This window comes from Anas platyrhynchos, chromosome 2 (genome assembly GCF_047663525.1).
Source record: "Anas platyrhynchos isolate ZD024472 breed Pekin duck chromosome 2, IASCAAS_PekinDuck_T2T, whole genome shotgun sequence".
Taxonomy (NCBI): domain Eukaryota; kingdom Metazoa; phylum Chordata; class Aves; order Anseriformes; family Anatidae; genus Anas; species Anas platyrhynchos.
The window spans coordinates 93967608-93984065 of NC_092588.1; the positions used below are offsets into that span (position 1 = coordinate 93967608).

Sequence of the window (16458 nt, forward strand, 5' to 3'; positions counted from 1 at the left end):
ACATATACACTTATAGGCAGACTGTCACTCATAATATATCTGTTCTGAAAGCAGGGACTGGACGATTCAGGTTCATAGGGATCAGTGAAACACTACATGTCAGGCCCAGAGAACACTGTACTTGAAAGCCATTAGTTGAGGGTGGAGTCTGTCAAACACAGAAGATAAGGCAGCTCTGGAAGATTTTATCAATGCCTCCGAGCAAACAATAATAGAACCCAGCTGGGAGTGAACTTGTGGGTATGTATGTGTCAGCAACCAACTTCAAACCTTAGAAACAATACGGAAAATGTAACACCACATTAAACAGAGCACAGATAACATGAACTTCAAATGTATTTTATTTACGTACACACACACCTTGCTTTTTGAAAAGGATACCACAATTGACAGATGGAAAACGACAAGTTCAATGCAGTGACCAACTTGAGCTATGACAAATCTGATAAAATCCTCACTGAGATCAGAAGTACACATACACAAGAACAGTCCCCCCAAAAATATGACATCTTAGAATTTTAGACTTCTTTATAACGCAATGGAAACGATGCAAGACCAGCTCCATTTACTGTCTTTATGATTTTGAAAACAGGAAAGCATGTTGATGCAGTAAATGTTTAAACTGAAGAAAAAATCAAAAAACTAAATACATAGTTTTCAATAAGATATTATATAAGAAGTCATCACAATAGCAAAATAGGATGGAACTGAAGAGGGTAGCAAAACAGACAAAAAATGACTTTCAGTTCATAGTTGGTCTCAGCACCACTACCACACTGAAAGAAAGAAAGAAAAAAAAAAACAAAAAACAAAAAAACAAAAAAACAAAAAAACAAAAAAACAAAAAAAACAAAACACACACACAAAACTTTCGCACCTCTTTATGTGTATTACCCCCACTTTTTGACCCAAATTCTAGCTGTTAGCACCAGTACTATGTCAAAGCTAGACACACAGGATGTTCCTGAGGGATAAATTTGTATGCAACACTAACCTGACCTGCCTTGTTTTTTCCTTGCATAGCTTAACACAGCCAAACTTATTTGTCCATTAATTCCTCATTATTCCAGAGAAACTGTTCTGGCTTGACAAGTTCTCCCTTCCTACCAGTAACCTCCATTCTGATTTTATTATTTTTTAAGCTGCATATCCAGGTTGGCAATGAACACAGAAAATACTTTTTTATATATTACTTCATTAAAATAAAAATAGAGCTGATAGCTCATTGACATATATTTCTTTAACACATAAAAGAGAAACACAAAGTTTAAAAGCATTAGGCCCACTGTTGTAACATGAAAACAGCATGAGCCAAGGCAGCAATAATAGCCTTCTTGTGCTCTGCTGAGAGGGTCCATATAGGATTAAAGCTGACAAATCTCCATGGGTGCATGGTTCCAGAGAATGCATGTCTTAAACTTCTGGCTTTTATTAATACTACAAACAGCAAATAGAAGAACAAACCTTTGTTAAAGCAGATACACAAGTTATTTCAAGAAATGCCAGTATTCCGACTCAAATCCATGAAGCTAAAGAAACACTCTCAGGAAGGCTGAGGCTGGAGATCAGGTCCCTGTACACAGCTAATCCTTTCTAAGCAGAGGTCTTTGCCCTCTACGGTCTTTGTACCCACAGAACGAATCACAGTGCTTTCCTCAGATCAAGTATGCACTCGGCTAAGTTTGCAAGTCTATTAGAAAAGGATCAGCTTTATTTCCCAGGGTGCTTAAATTGGCTCTCAGCTTCTCCACAATCTACTGCAAACTTGTCCACTTTCAAATTCCTGTATGAAGGGTAGGTAACTGGATGGGCAACCTCCAAGGAACGGCATAGTTCAGAGCCAGACAGAGTTGCCACTATCAGAGTGTGACCGAAGACCCACAAAAACAAACCATGCTGGATTGGTGCAAAAACCACGAAAACTAACAGAACAGCCAACTTCACACTGAAGTGCAACACTCCCTTTAGACTGTATTAGAGCTGCTCTTGCACTACAGTAAGAAAGAGACACCTTGCTCATGGACACATGTTCAGCCCTCTTTCTTTCTGCTCCTAGACTCACGCCAAAAAGCACCAGAAAGAAAAGCTGCAAACCCAAAGCAAGCAGGAGGGGGGCACGGACCAAGAGCACACACAGATTAATCAGAAACAGCTAACAGTGAGACATATGAATCAAATATGATTTTTCTGAAGAACTTCTGAGCATCCGAAGACATAAAGACAAAGTGGTAGTGCTATAGTAACAATCAGAAATGTTCAATGGAAATAAAAGCAATTATGCTGACATCTTTAAAGTGAAATAATTTTTTTTTTGTGAAATACTATACCGCAGCAAGTACAAAACTCTCCCAGAATGATTTTTATAGGAAGGGATGCTGTCAGAAATCTGATTTAAAAATCAGTTGTGGGGAATGGGGAAAACAACTCTGATTAAGCTTATTGCCCCCAAACAAAGTAACCTTTTTTAATTCTGTCAGATTAGTGCCTCTGTACCCTGTGGTCCCTCAAGTAGTATTAAACCCATTACAGGGGATTTTACAGATCTTATGTAACCCTGAAAAATTTATCCCTGCCAGGTACATGTGATGCACATTTGAAAACAAAACAAAAACAAAAACAAAAACAAAAACCAAACAAAAAAAGGCTACTATAACACACTAGACCCCATTTATCACTGCATTATCTTGGGGTAAAACCATAGTCCACCAAATTAAAAGACTTTCCTGATACAATGCAGAGGTTTGTCCCTCCAGGTGAATGAGTAGAAGATGAGTACAGCTGTCAGAGTTAGTTATATTAATGAACAGAATTTTGTATACACTGCTTGCAACGATAAACATTTTGAAAAACCATCAACTGTGTTTTACCATTTATATTCAGAAGACCCATGTTCACTTTCATTAAGTCAGGACTAGGTTACTTAAAATTGTGACACATTTCTACTTACATAAGAACAAGATAATACAAATAACAAGATGGGAAACTTGCTTTATGTGAAGATGAAAGATGAAAGAAAGACTCCTAAGAAGCAGGCCTACTTGCCTAAAGACATGTCCAATAAGTACAGCTCCAAATAGTCCAAGGGACAAGTAACACGGTTTTTACATACAGGGTAGAGAATGCTACCATATGAATTAAAGAGGAAGATTAATAACTCTTGCCTTCCAGAAAACAAATAAAATGAAGTTTGTACTTATCATTTTAACCATAAGCATTTGAAAAATTATTCACTGAAGGGCAGGCTATATTTCTAAAACCTGGGCTGACAATAATGTGTGATTGAATTTCTCCCTTCCAAACAGCTATAGGGAAGCATCATTTACACAGAATTGTTTGGTTCTCAGCTGCAAGCCCCTTTCTTATAAGTTCTTTCCACATGCTATTGACAGGACTGCATCTATTCTGGAGCACAGTAAAATACAACAACAGATCTGCTCACCTCCATAATCAATAGAGTCACATTTGTACTGCCCCATGAGGACAGATATACTCTTTTCATCCTTGAGTCTATATGTCACTCAGTAGGGCCTGGTACTACTGCACGGCCTTACTGACAGCATGGCTCAGCTAGCTTCAGTGCCCAGAGGAGGAATTCCCCCAAACAAGAGCAACAAAGTATGCTGCCTAGCTGAGCTAATACCACCCACATCTTCCACTAAGTGCAACTATTAATTGATCTGTAAGGAAAAACAAAAGCCTTGGAAGGACGTCTGAGCATCTGGCAACTAATGCAAACCTCTCTTTTGCAAGCGTTCTCAACTTGCTGTCACTAGGAAGAGACACGTAGGAGATAAGCAGACTCTCCCATATCTTCATTACTAGGAATTATTTTCCCAAATTGTTTATGATTTTTTGTTCTCTTTAGAGTTCAGGTTTAATGAACCAATGCCGGATCAACTGGCTTGAACTACAGGAAGATGTGTTTGAGTAGGTGGGTCTGTGATTTCTCTCTGGAACAGTGTCTTGGGGTAGGAGGTTGGTCCATCTCCTGTTTCTGTTAGGATGGAAAATTGGCCCTGGCAATGCTTCAAGAACACTCAGGTGGATGCTTATGCACTGCCAGAGCAGTAAGGAGACATTAGCTACCATGTACTGAGTTGTGAACCATTTCTTTATATAAGAAGATAAACTTCTTCAAACATTATTTGTGGTTAAGGACAAAGACTTCAGCCTCCTAAAGTTTCCTTCACATTCTCTCTCTATAGATGAGCAATATAGCTTTGACAATATTATCCCCTAGACAGGTAAGTACCCTGACATCTATCTACAGGGGACAACAGCTACACAGAATGTTGAACCATGGCCTTACTGCCAGATGCTGATACAGTAACTATAATGCATTGCTATGATTGGTAAATAAGTGTTTATTGTTTGATTTTTTTTTTTTTTTTTCCTGGAATAGTCAGAGGTTTACTCTGGAGACATAAACATTACATTTATCCAAAGCATGAATATAGGAAGCCTTCAACTGCAAACAGTGGGAAGGTAATACTACCGTCCTTCCATATCAGAAAGGGAGTGGGAAGAAAAAGAAAGGAGGAAGAGCATTCTCTTTTGGTCTACAAAAACAGGAAAAAGATGAAAACATGGCACTTCCTCCATCTCTTACTACTTAACCTTAAATAAGGGAAAATTAATTATTTTATAGCCTAAATTTAATCATAAAGTAAAATATATGATCAAATGAGAAATTCATACAGTAAATAAATTGAGACACTTTCAACCACAAGTCATAGAATTGTAGAATGGTTTGGGCTAGATGGGACCTTAAAGACTGTATAATTCCAACCCCCCTGCCACAGGCAGGGATACGTCCCACCAGACCACGTTGCTCAAAGCCCCATCCAGCCAGGCCTTGAACACCTCCAGGGATGGGGCATCCACAGTTTCTCTTGGCAACCTGTTCCAGTGCCTCATTGCCTGCACAGTGAAGAATTTCTCCCTCATATCTAATTTAAACCAGCCGTTTTTAGTTTAAAGCCATTATCCCTTGTCCATTCGCTACACTCCTGTAGGTCCCCTTTAGGTACTAGAAGGCTGCTATAAGGTCTCCCCAGAGCCTTCTCTTTTCCAGGCTGAACAACCCCAAAGTCACCATTTGTAACTTTCTCTACTGCAATTTATTGCACAGTGTGCAAACAAATATTTTACCGAGGCAATTGGCTCCGGGGCAGACGTGTACTGCAGCAGAATGGGTGATCGACATGGGCAGTGCTTTTTTGCGGCACCGAGGCCACTTGAGGCAGCCGAGGGAGCCACCAGGGCCCAGCAGCCCTCTCAAGGGAGGCTGAAGAGGCGTAGGCAGAGCCAGCAGTGCCCCTTTCCCTGACGTACAAAGGCAGCCCCTGTGGAGCGCAGCAACCAGGGTGGGCAAACAGGGTGTGGTGGATCAGTCAGGGCATGGCAGGGCAGTTCGCTCAGGCAGGGCAGAACATTCCACCCTGCTCACATGAACAACTCATCTACTGGCTGTCTACCTATGGGTAAACTGCCATGGTCTCCACTAGGCAGAGAGCTCTTTCTAGAAAGTCTGTGGCGACCCAGATGGAGTTCTCGCTCAAAAATGTGGCAGTTCAGATCTCTGGATGCACGGAGTGTCTGAGCCTGTTGCTGCCATCTGAGGACGGCATAGGCACAGCGTGTGTGAGGTGTGAGCAGGTGGATGACCTGCTCAGCCTGGTGGCAGAGCTCGAGGAGGTGGAGAGATTGAGGGCCGTCAGGGAATGTGAGTGGGCAACAGACTGGTGGAGAAATTCCCTGGAAGGCCTGAAGGAAGGACACTGGGGTGAGACACCCCAAACAGGGGTGGACCCCCTGCCCTGTCAAGCAGAGAGAGGGGACCTAGGAAATAAGGAATAAAGGAAAATAAGGAACACCAGGTCCCTCCTTGGCATTGCAGGCAACCTCCCTACCAGCCCTGCCTTCTCAGGTGCCCTGACACAACAGGTTTGAGGACCTGGAGCTTGAGAGACCGGTGGGTAGGGATGAAGTGAAAAGTCTACCCAGGAGGATGCCTGGGCCAAGGAAGTCAACTCCATGGCTCAAGACTGCCTCCACTAAGAAAGAAAGAAGGGTGATCATTGTAGGCAACTCCCTTCTCTGGGGATCAGAGGGCCTGACCCTACCCGTAGGGAAGTCTGCTGCCTCCCTGGGGCCAGGGTTAGGGACATTGCCAGAAAGCTTCTCAACCTGGTTTGCTCCTCTGACTACTGTCCTCTTTTGATAGTCCAGGCTGGCAGAGATGATATTGAAGAGAGAAGCCTGAAGGCTATCAAACGGGACTTCAGGGGACTGGGATGAAAAGTAGATGGAGTGGGAGTACAGGTGGTATTTTCGTCCATCCCTACAGTGGCAGGGAGAGGTACAGGGAGAGGTACGGAGAGGACCCAGAAAACACACTTGATAAACATGTGGCTCAGAGGCTGGTGCCAACACAGGAATTCTGTTTTTTTTTTTTTTGTTTTTTTTTTTTTTGGTTGGTTGGTTGGTTTTGTTTGTTTGTTTTGAGCAGTGCGCTTTACTCAGCACCTGGACTGCTAACTGCAGATGGGTCCCACCTGTCTCTAAGGGGAAAACAGATACTAGCCCAAGAGCTGGCAGGGCTCACTGAGAAAGCTTTAAACTAGGTAAGAAGGGGGACAGAGATGAAAAAAGTCTTGTTAGATGTGTGCCAGAGGGAACAATGTCAGGGTGGGGGAGAAGGCAATGACCAAACAAGTGCATCTACATTAGTGCACACACCATGGACAACAAACAGGAGGAGCTGGAAGCCATTGTGCAGCAGGCAGGCTATGTCTTGGTTGCCATCACTGGAATGTGGTGGGACCACTCCCATGACTGGAGTGCTGCAATGACTGGCTATAGGCTCTTCAGAATGCACAGCCAGCACAGAAGGGGTGGTGGGGTGGCTCTCTATATTAGAGTGTGTTTTGATGTTGTGGAACTCGAGACTTGGAATTATAAGGTTGAGTCCCTATGGGTTAGGATCAGCAGGAAGGCTGACAAGGCAAGCATCCTGGTGGGGGTCTGTTACAGACCACCAAACCAGGATGAGATGGATGTGGAATTCTACAGGCAGCTGGCAAAAGTTGCAAAATCATCGGCTCTTGTCTTCATGGGGAACTTCAACTTCCCAGATATATCCTGGAAGCACAATACAGCTCAGAGGAGGCAGTTTATGAGGTTTCTGGAGAGTGTAGAAGATAGTTTCCTGATGCAGCTACTTAGTGAGCCTACCCGGGGAGATGCCCCGTTAGACCTTCTGTTCACAAACAGGGAAGGACTGGCGGGAGATGTGGTGGTCGGTGTGGTCTGTACTCAAAGCAGCTATGCCAAAAGCTTACTGGTACCCTTTTGGATCCTTGAAGTACCCTCTCTTGAGGTAGTCTATGCCAAGGATGCATGGAGCCTCTGGGCCAGTCACAATGGGATGCTTTTGCCACTCATTCCCAGTTAGACTCACTTCAGCTTCCAATACAGTTAGTTGTTGGGATTGCCCTGTCACTCCAGAGATACAGGTGAGTTCTGTCCCTTGGTAGCCTGATGGAATTAAGGTACGTTGTGTGCCAGTGTCCACTAGAGCATTGTACTCTTGTGGTTCCGATGTGCCAAGCCATTGCATCTACTCAGTCCAATAAATCCGGTTATCCCTCTCCTCTACCTGGCCAGAGGCATGGCCTCTCTAGTCCTGTTTGGAGTGTCTGCCACTTAATTCTTGCAAATGAGAAGCAGAGGTCCCTTCATCAGGGTAAAGAATAACATCAGCTCTTCTACTGCCTCTGGGGAACTGCTCAACAGAAACTGGAGCAGCATTTTTCTTAGGAGCCCCTCTTCTTGCTGCTGTATCACCTTTCAGTTCACATACCCGAGCAGCTAGGGTTGAAGTAGCTCCCATGGGATGAAGTAGCTCCATCCCATTTCCTCATATCTTCCCTGTGGTCACGCAGATAAAACTACAAGGTGTGTGTCTTGGGTACTCTCTCTCTTGAGCAGGAAAATACTGATTCTTAGTGGCTGAAATATCACTCCATCTGGATGAAGACAGATATGCTCATTCTACAAGGTGGTCAAGTCTTTTGGACAGTTTCTCCACAGCTGAGACACAGGACCATAGTGGAGCAGAGAGATTGTCTTCATATTTTTGAAGCTGGCAGGACAGATTATACACTATTGGTCCCATCCCCTCATCCCAGTTAATTACTGCCAGCATACTGGCATGTGCTGATGGTACACTCTGTACAAATTTACGCCACATGGATGTTGTGCTCTGGACTTCATTGGGATCTTGAGGTGTCTGGGCATTGTCCAAATCACTATAAATCATCTTCAGCACAGCTAATTCCTGCAGATGCTGGAGACCTTTATTCACAGTGGCCCACTTGCCTACTTGATATACAATATCTTCCTTATGGGGATACCTTTCCTTCACAGTTGCCAGGAGTCGCCTCCAGAGGCCGAGAACCTGTGTCCCTCTCCCAGTTACTTTGTCAATTACCATTTCTCTAGAGAGGGATCCCCACTGCTTGGCTTCATTGCCTTCTAACTGTAGGCTGTTGGCCCCAGCATCCCAGCATTGAAGCAGCCAGGTGAGGATGTGTTCACCTGGGCGTCGACCATAATCCTTTCATATTTCTCGCAACTCACTCAGGGAGAGGGATCAAGTGGGTTCTGATTCCTTTATGATTTCCATCTCTTCTTCCTGCTGTTTTTGTGATGGCTCTGCTTTAGAGGTGCCTGCCTTTTCCCCTTTTCCCCCCTTCTTAGGAGAGTCTTCTTCCCTTACTAAACGAGCTGACTTCCGTTTCCATTGTTTTGACTTGACTATGGGGTGACTGATACCATAGTCGGTTGGTCCTTTGGGTCAGCCACAGTGTGTGTTATCTAGTCATCAGACACAGAGACTTCCTCCCTCTCTTCAAGGTGCTGGATGATGTTAAACAGTGTTTGATAGGAGTAAGCCAGGACCCAGCACAATGCTGCAAGCTGTTGTTCTCCAGCATTATCAGGGTCAGGATACACGACTCTCAAACATTCTATCAGGTTTTTAGGATTTTGCACTTGTTCAGGGGTGAAGTTCAAAACTATTGGAGGAGACATCCATGACAGATACCTGCCTATATCCTCCCAAACACCTTGCCACCTGCCAGAAGCCTGTTTTGAGACAGATTCCCAGGTAAGCTTTCTAAATAATCGGCTAATCTTAGAGAGAAGAGGAAACCCATTATTCAGAATTAGAAATAGCAATATATGGGTTACACATGGATATTCAAAATACTCAAAAACTGTTGTAATTAGCCCACTGTGAAAGAAGGAGGAGGTAAGATTCCTGATATTATTCATAAACTGACATCCAGATGATGAAAGGAAGGCAGTGTAGTTCTGAATATTCTCTAAAAGATTTTCCATGAGAGAGAGTTTCCATGAGACCCAAATGATAACAGTGCAGAGCCTGAATGCCAGATTAAACTCAAGGCCAGTGCTTGGCAGCACAGTGAATTAAAAAAAAAAAAAAAAAAAAACGAACACAGATTGTAGCACATTCTCGGATTGGATACAGAGAACATGACATGGATTGCACAACATATGATCAAACAAGCCAATAGTAACAGGACATGAACATGGTGACTAGCAAGTAAGTGTGTTAGTTGTAAGCATTTTAATCAATCCTATTGTTATCTCAACCTGCCGTGCCCCACGTTGGGCGCCAAAAAGGACTGTGGTGGTTTTACCATGGTAGGCAGCTACACACCACAATCGTTCTCTCACTCTCCCTCCTTAGATGAGAAGGAAAAGAAATAAAGTAAAGAACAACTCATGAGTTGAGATCAGAGTAATTTAATTAAAGGGAAAAAAAAAAAAATTATTATTAAGGAGAGGAGCGGTTTGTCCCCATGTACCCAAAGACGAGCCAGCACGAAAGAAGACCAGCCTGGCTGAACAGAGAGTTGTGGCTTGAGCTTAGGAGAAAAAAGAGGGTTTATGATCTTTGGAAAAGAGGGCGGGCCACTCAGGAGGATTATAAGGATGTTGTAAGGATGTGCAGGGACAAAATTAGAAAGACCAAAGCTCATCTGGATCTTAATTTGGCTACTGCTGTTAAAGACAACAGAAAATGTTTTTATGAATACATGAACACAAAAAAGAAGACTAAGGAGAGTCTCCGTCCTTTACTGGATGCAGGGGGAAGCTTAGTGATGAAAGATGAGGAAAAGGCTGAGGTGCTTAATGCCTTCTTTGCCTCGCTCTTTAGCAGCAAGAGCAGTTGTTCTCTAGATACCCTGTACCCTGCGCTGGTGGAATGGGATGGAGAGCAGAATGTGACCCTCATAACCCACCAGGAAATGGTTGGCGACCTGCTACAGCACTTAGATGTACACAAGTCGATGGGGCCGGATGGGATCCACCCAAGGGTACTGAGAGAACTGGTGGAAGAACTGTCCAAGCCACTTTCCATCATTTATCAGCAGTCCTAGATAAGAGGGGAGGTCCCGGTTGACTGGCGGCTAGCAAATGTGATGCCCATCTACAAGAAGGGCCGGAAGGTAGACCAAGGAAATTATAGGCCTTTTAATTTGACCTCAGTGCCAGGGAAGCAGCTCATGGAGCAGCTTATCTTGAGTGTCATCACACGGCACTTGCAGGACAACCAGGCAATCAGGCCCAGTCAGCATGGGTTTATGAAAGGCAGGTCCTGCTTGATTAACCTGATCTCCTTTTATGACAAAGTGACACGCTGGGTGAATGAGGGAAAGGCTGTGGATGTGGTCTACCTTGACTTCAGTAAGGCTTTTGACACCCTTTCCCATCTGTTGATATTACTGGAAACCAGCTACAGAAAGGGGAAGACTGAGTATCATCCACTGTATTTTTACTTGTGATCAATTAAAATCTGCCTTTCAAGGTACAATTTAATCTTTATCATTACTTTATCATTAACATTCCATTGCCAATTGTAAATAGATGGGCAAAAGACAACTCAAGTTGTCTTTTAAATAATTCCAAGTTTCTCCAACTGCTAAAGATTTATGTCCATAACTAAAGCTACAGACTTTGTCATGGAAGATTCATTTTATCTATCAGGCACAGAAAGTAATATTTTATTTTATTCTCATCCAAGGTAAGTGAAAACATGAAGACAGCTGTAAATAAGAGCTCTAAGGAAAGGTTCAGTATGCCTAGAATTTTTAACTTCTGAGGTGTTATGTCATCAGGGTGTGTTCCTTGGATGATGGTTCCAGAAATGTTAACTTGAACTGAAACTGAACAAAAGTCTCTATTTTTATTTTAAAAAAGACTCTCTCACAGTCATATTTGTTTGATGAAATCAGTATACAACTTCTTATTCCTCAGAAGCCCTGAAGACACATCATTGCTAAATGGAAAAGTAGATAGTTTTATTACTTCTTGTGCAATATCTTACAATAAATAAATAAATAAATCTGATTACTCACAATCACACAAACCTAGCAGCAATGAAAAGGTTGCACAAACAATACTTCCATCTTACCAATGCTGCAAGGACTTTAAAAGGGCAGTAAGGCATGAAATTGAAAGAAAGCTCAACTTTTAAAGCAGTGGTCAAATTCATAGTTAGTATTAAGGGGACATGGAACACATTTGGTAAGAGAACACCAAGAAGCAGTAGATATGGGACAAAGCATTTTTACATTTTATCTTTCTGAACTACAAATACATTAAAGGGTCTCCTTCAGCCAAATACAATCATACCCACTGCACCTCACTAAGTCTCAGTCAAAAACTGTTAAGTTACCTCCTTCCATTCCTCAAACAAGGACATTCAGAATTTTAGGACTGTATTCTGGCATCATGGAAAGAAACCTTCTGCAGCCCCAGCGCTCTGTACCAGCAGCCTGGAGTATAGCAGTACCAGTGGCTTTTCTGCTTTCTAAGATAGCTGCTTGCCATAAAAGTATCCTCGTGGAGTGCCACTGTGCCAGGTTCCCATTCCAGGGAGTTTTTTTCACAAAATCACGAGAACAAATAGACACTCCACCAAATGATTCCCACCAGGAATCCAATCAGCTTTTATTAACATACTATCAGTGCTAAGTGTGGGCTTTGTTTAAAAATGTATTTACATTGCCTTTTCTGAGATCAATAACAGAGACAGCAATTATATAACTCAAATGTTCTGTAATGAACAATGCTGTGGTTTATTATGGCCATAGAAATAGATTTTTTACTGTCTCCAGCTCTAAAATTGTAACAGTATGTACAATCTTCTAAATATTTGCTTACCCATTAAAGCAAACCTTAAATATTTTTCCAGGAAGGCTATTATGTGCGATGAATACAAATTAGTCAATAACAGCTCACAAGCCAGGTAAGAAAATGTTACCACAGTTTAAAGCTTTGCAAAGCAGTGAAATACTTTAAAACAAAAGGAGTCGAAAAAAAGAGAATTGTTACAGTATGTATACCCATGTACGTATCAGGACATACATCTATTCAGCACTTGAATAGATAAGGCTTCCTCTGAAATCTTCTATAGAGAACTAAGATCCCTAAAATCAAAATCTTCCAAGACATTTATGACATGTACCACAGTACCTTGATTTTGAGATCTACATGACTCTACACAATGAGAGAGGATAGGCAAATCATCCCATTATGATTCCCTGTTTCATGCTTACTTATTTTTAACTCAGCTTTCTAATTTAGGTTCCTCTCTCTGCTACAGAGAGTATTTTAAATGGAAGTAATGGTTCAAATGAACCAGTAAAGTTTATTATGTAGTCACAGGCTTATTATTAACACAGAAAAAGTCTGTGCTCCACTGCTACCAGACAGTTACCTCTGAAGTCAGTACAACTCATTAGAAAATGTGCAAGTAATGTGGGTCCTTCTGAAATAGGTTTCATAGTTTTTGATCTATAGCCAAGGAGCTCTACTGGCAACTATTAAGAGATGTAAAGGAACAAAGGTATTATTTACTCAACCCTTTATTAAATTTCACGTTTTCAGGGAAGACCAGACCCCTCACTAACAATAAAGGACAAGAATTTATCTGTTCCCTAAGAAAAATCACTCAAATAGAAAAAGAGAGGCCTGTGAAGCTCTTTGTATCCTCAAGCTTTTCTTCTGCCTTCCTGAATCCCCCCAAAAGCCATAATCATAAATGGTTTTTAACATATTCAAACATAAGATATCTGGTGATGTTTTACTCAGAACATGGCACCATTCAAATTTAACTGCTGGTAATCTGTGACACATTTTCTAGCTGTAGATTATCTGTGGAGAACCTGTTTGTTTTTCCAAGATTGGAAGCATACCAAAAAATAAAAATAAAAAAACACAGTGCTTGCGATTTCTGTCACATGATTTCTGACAGCTTCACAAAAGCTAATATCCATTAGCATCTCAACAACAAACTGTTTCAGTCTGGTTTACTACATGACACATGTACAATGTAGGATGGGAAATATGACCAGGTTCCCAAAATGCGGAAGACTTAGGGCTTCATTATTTACTTTTTACTATTCAGAAGACAGAGGCTAAGCCTTGACTTTAAGTCCTCTGTGCTATCCGCCGCTACCTAAAGTTGAAGGTGTTTGCTTGTAAGTGAAGAAAAAATTTATAATACTGAAGAGAAGTTTTATCCATGCAAGGCTAACTGAACTAGATTCATAAGTCATACTAGAAGCAGCAAAATCATGAAAACATAAGATAAAATGAACATCAGCATCTGATTTCACTGGATAACAGTAGCTTCTGTGATATTCTTTCTTACTGCAGGATTCCCTCTCTTTTCCTAATCTTCGTTGTTTCAGATAATCTCAATTACCATTAAAAAGTGTTGTTTGCTTCAGAATTTTACAAATCAAGGGTAAACACTACCATGTTGAGAGTGTTAAATATGGAGACAAAGACACACTGAAATGTTCTGCCAAATTTCTGAAGTTACTCTTCTGTGGCATTTGGTAAATACTGGGATTAGACTTTTTTCCCCCTCTGAATCAAAAAAGCATCATAGCTCTTTCCAAAATACCTCCCTGTTCACACATGCTACAATTATGCATTGCTCAACATGCTAGTAGTACTTAATGCTCATGTTAATTACTGATGCTAAAACATCAATCTCTGCAATACCGAGATATCATTTCTGATCATACAAAGATCATCATTTCTGCTGAAAGGGATGATACCAGACAGTCACATTCTCCTCCTGCAACACTGCCCTCTCTGCTGATTTATTCAAAGGTGGTGTTGGGCTGTTGTTGCGAAGTGGTCTACTGCAAGACAACACAACTGCTGAACCCCAACAGCTTCAATTGTCATTCCCAGTAGAGGTCAGTACTGCCTCTGAGGCACACCTTACTTAACACAGATACATCATGCCTGGGAGTGAGGGGAATTTTCAAGCAACATACATGTCATACAATGTGCCAATGCTATCAACTTAATCAGGGACAAGTAGATTAAAATAAAGCACTACAAAAAAAGTAAACAAAGTGAATTTCTCTTATCAGATGACGATACAGTTGCTGTCTTCTTCAAACTGAGTCCTAAATTGATTAAATAAGCTTCTGCATGTTTTTACATAACCAAAGGGCAGAAAGTCTTTAGAGTGCTTGAGCTACTTCCTCAACTGATTAAAGACAAATGAAATCTGAGAGAATTGCTGACCAGGTGAACGCTCTTAGAGCCTCATGGACTGTGCTAAGAACTAGAATAGTGTGGGTTTTTTTGTTTGTTTGTTTGTTTTGAAAGAAAAAATATGTATTTTCACAAAATCACAGCACTGAAGAAGTTGGAAGGGACCTCGAAAAATCATTGGGTACAACCCCCCTGCCAAAGCAGGTTCCTTAGAGCAGGCTGTCCAGGTAGGCATCCAGATGGGCCTTGAATATCTCCAGAGAAGGAGACTCCACAACCTCCCTGGGCAGCCTGTTCCAGTGCTCCGTCACACTCACATGAAGAAATTCTTTCCCATGTTGGTGCGGAACTTCCTGTGACCCATTTTGTGGCCATTGCCCCTTGTCCTGTACCCACAAACCACTGAAAAGAGGTTGGCCAAATCCCTCTGTCTCCCACACCTCAGGTATTTATACACATTGAGGTCCCATCTCAGTCTTCTTTTCTCCAGGCTGAACAGATCCAGGTCTTTCAGCATTTCCTCGTAAGAAAGATGCTCCAGGCCCCGTATCATCTTTGTGGCCCTCCGCTGGACTCTTTCCAGGAGATCCCTGACTTTTTTGTACCAGGGAGCCCAGAATTGGACACAGTACTCCAAGTGAGGCCTAACCAGGGCAGAGTAGAGGGTGAGGATCACTTCCCTTGACCTGCTGGCTACACTCCTTTTAATGCACGCCATGATCCCATTAGCCCTCTTGGCCACCAGGGCACAATGCTGGCTCATGGTCAGCCTGTCACCCACCAGGACCCCCAGGTCCTTCTCCGCAGAGCTCCTCTCCAGCAGGTCGTCCCCCAGCCTGTACTGATACACGTGGTTGTTCCTTCCCAGGTGCTCCACACTTGCTCTTATTAAACCTCATTTGATTTCTTCCTGCCCATCTCTCCAGCCGGTCCAGGTCTCTCTGAATGGCAGCATAGCCTTCTGGCGTGTCAGCCACTCCTCCCAGCTTTGTGTCATTGGCGTACTTGCTGAGGGCAGACACTATTCCCTCATCAAGGTTGTCGATGAAGATGTCGAACAAGACTGGACCCAGCACCAACCCCTGGGGAACACCGCTAGTCACAGGTCTCCAGCCGGACTCTGAGCCGCTGATCACCACCCTCTGAGCCCAGCTAGTCAGCCAGTTCTCAACCCACCTTGCTGTCCGCTTGTCTATCCCACACTTTCTCAGCTTTGCTATCAGGATGTCCTGGGAGACAGTATCAAAAGCCTTGCTAAAGTCAAGGTAGATGACATCTACCACTCTCCCCCCATCTACCCAGCTGGTGATGCCATCATAGAAGGCAACAAGGTTGGTTGAGCACGACTTCCCCTTGGTGAATCCATGCTGACTACTCCTCATAACCTTCTTCTCTTCCAATTGCTTGGAGATGGCATCCAGAACAAGCTGTTCCAGGGACAGAGGTGAGACTGACTGGCCTGTAGTTTCTCGGATCCTCCTTCTTGCCCTTCTTGAAGACTTCTTGGCTATCCTCCAATCTTCAGGCACCTCTCCTGTTCTCCAGGACCTTTCAAAGATGATAGAGAGCGGTTGAGTGATAACTTCTGCCAACTCCCTTAGCACACGTGGATGCATCCCTTCGGGACCCATTTGTGTGCATTGTGCCCACTCAGACGCTCCCAAACCACTCCCTTGTCAATAAGGGGGGAGATCTCCACTTCCCAGAGTCTTTCTCCTCCCTCCAGGGTCGAGAAGTCCCGGGGGGAAGTCCTTGAACCAAAGACTGAAGCAAAGAAAGCATTCAGTATCTCCGCCTTCTCAGCATCTCCCATTACCAGGACACCCCCCTCGTTCAGCAAGG

At 42.8% G+C, this 16458-nt stretch overlaps 1 protein-coding gene across 9 annotated transcripts in view; it reads right to left on the bottom strand.

Moving 5' to 3' along the window:
- The window catches only part of MYRIP (myosin VIIA and Rab interacting protein), a 217822-nt gene that overhangs the window by 175447 nt on the left and 25917 nt on the right, over positions 1 to 16458 (bottom strand). The window lies entirely within an intron of this gene.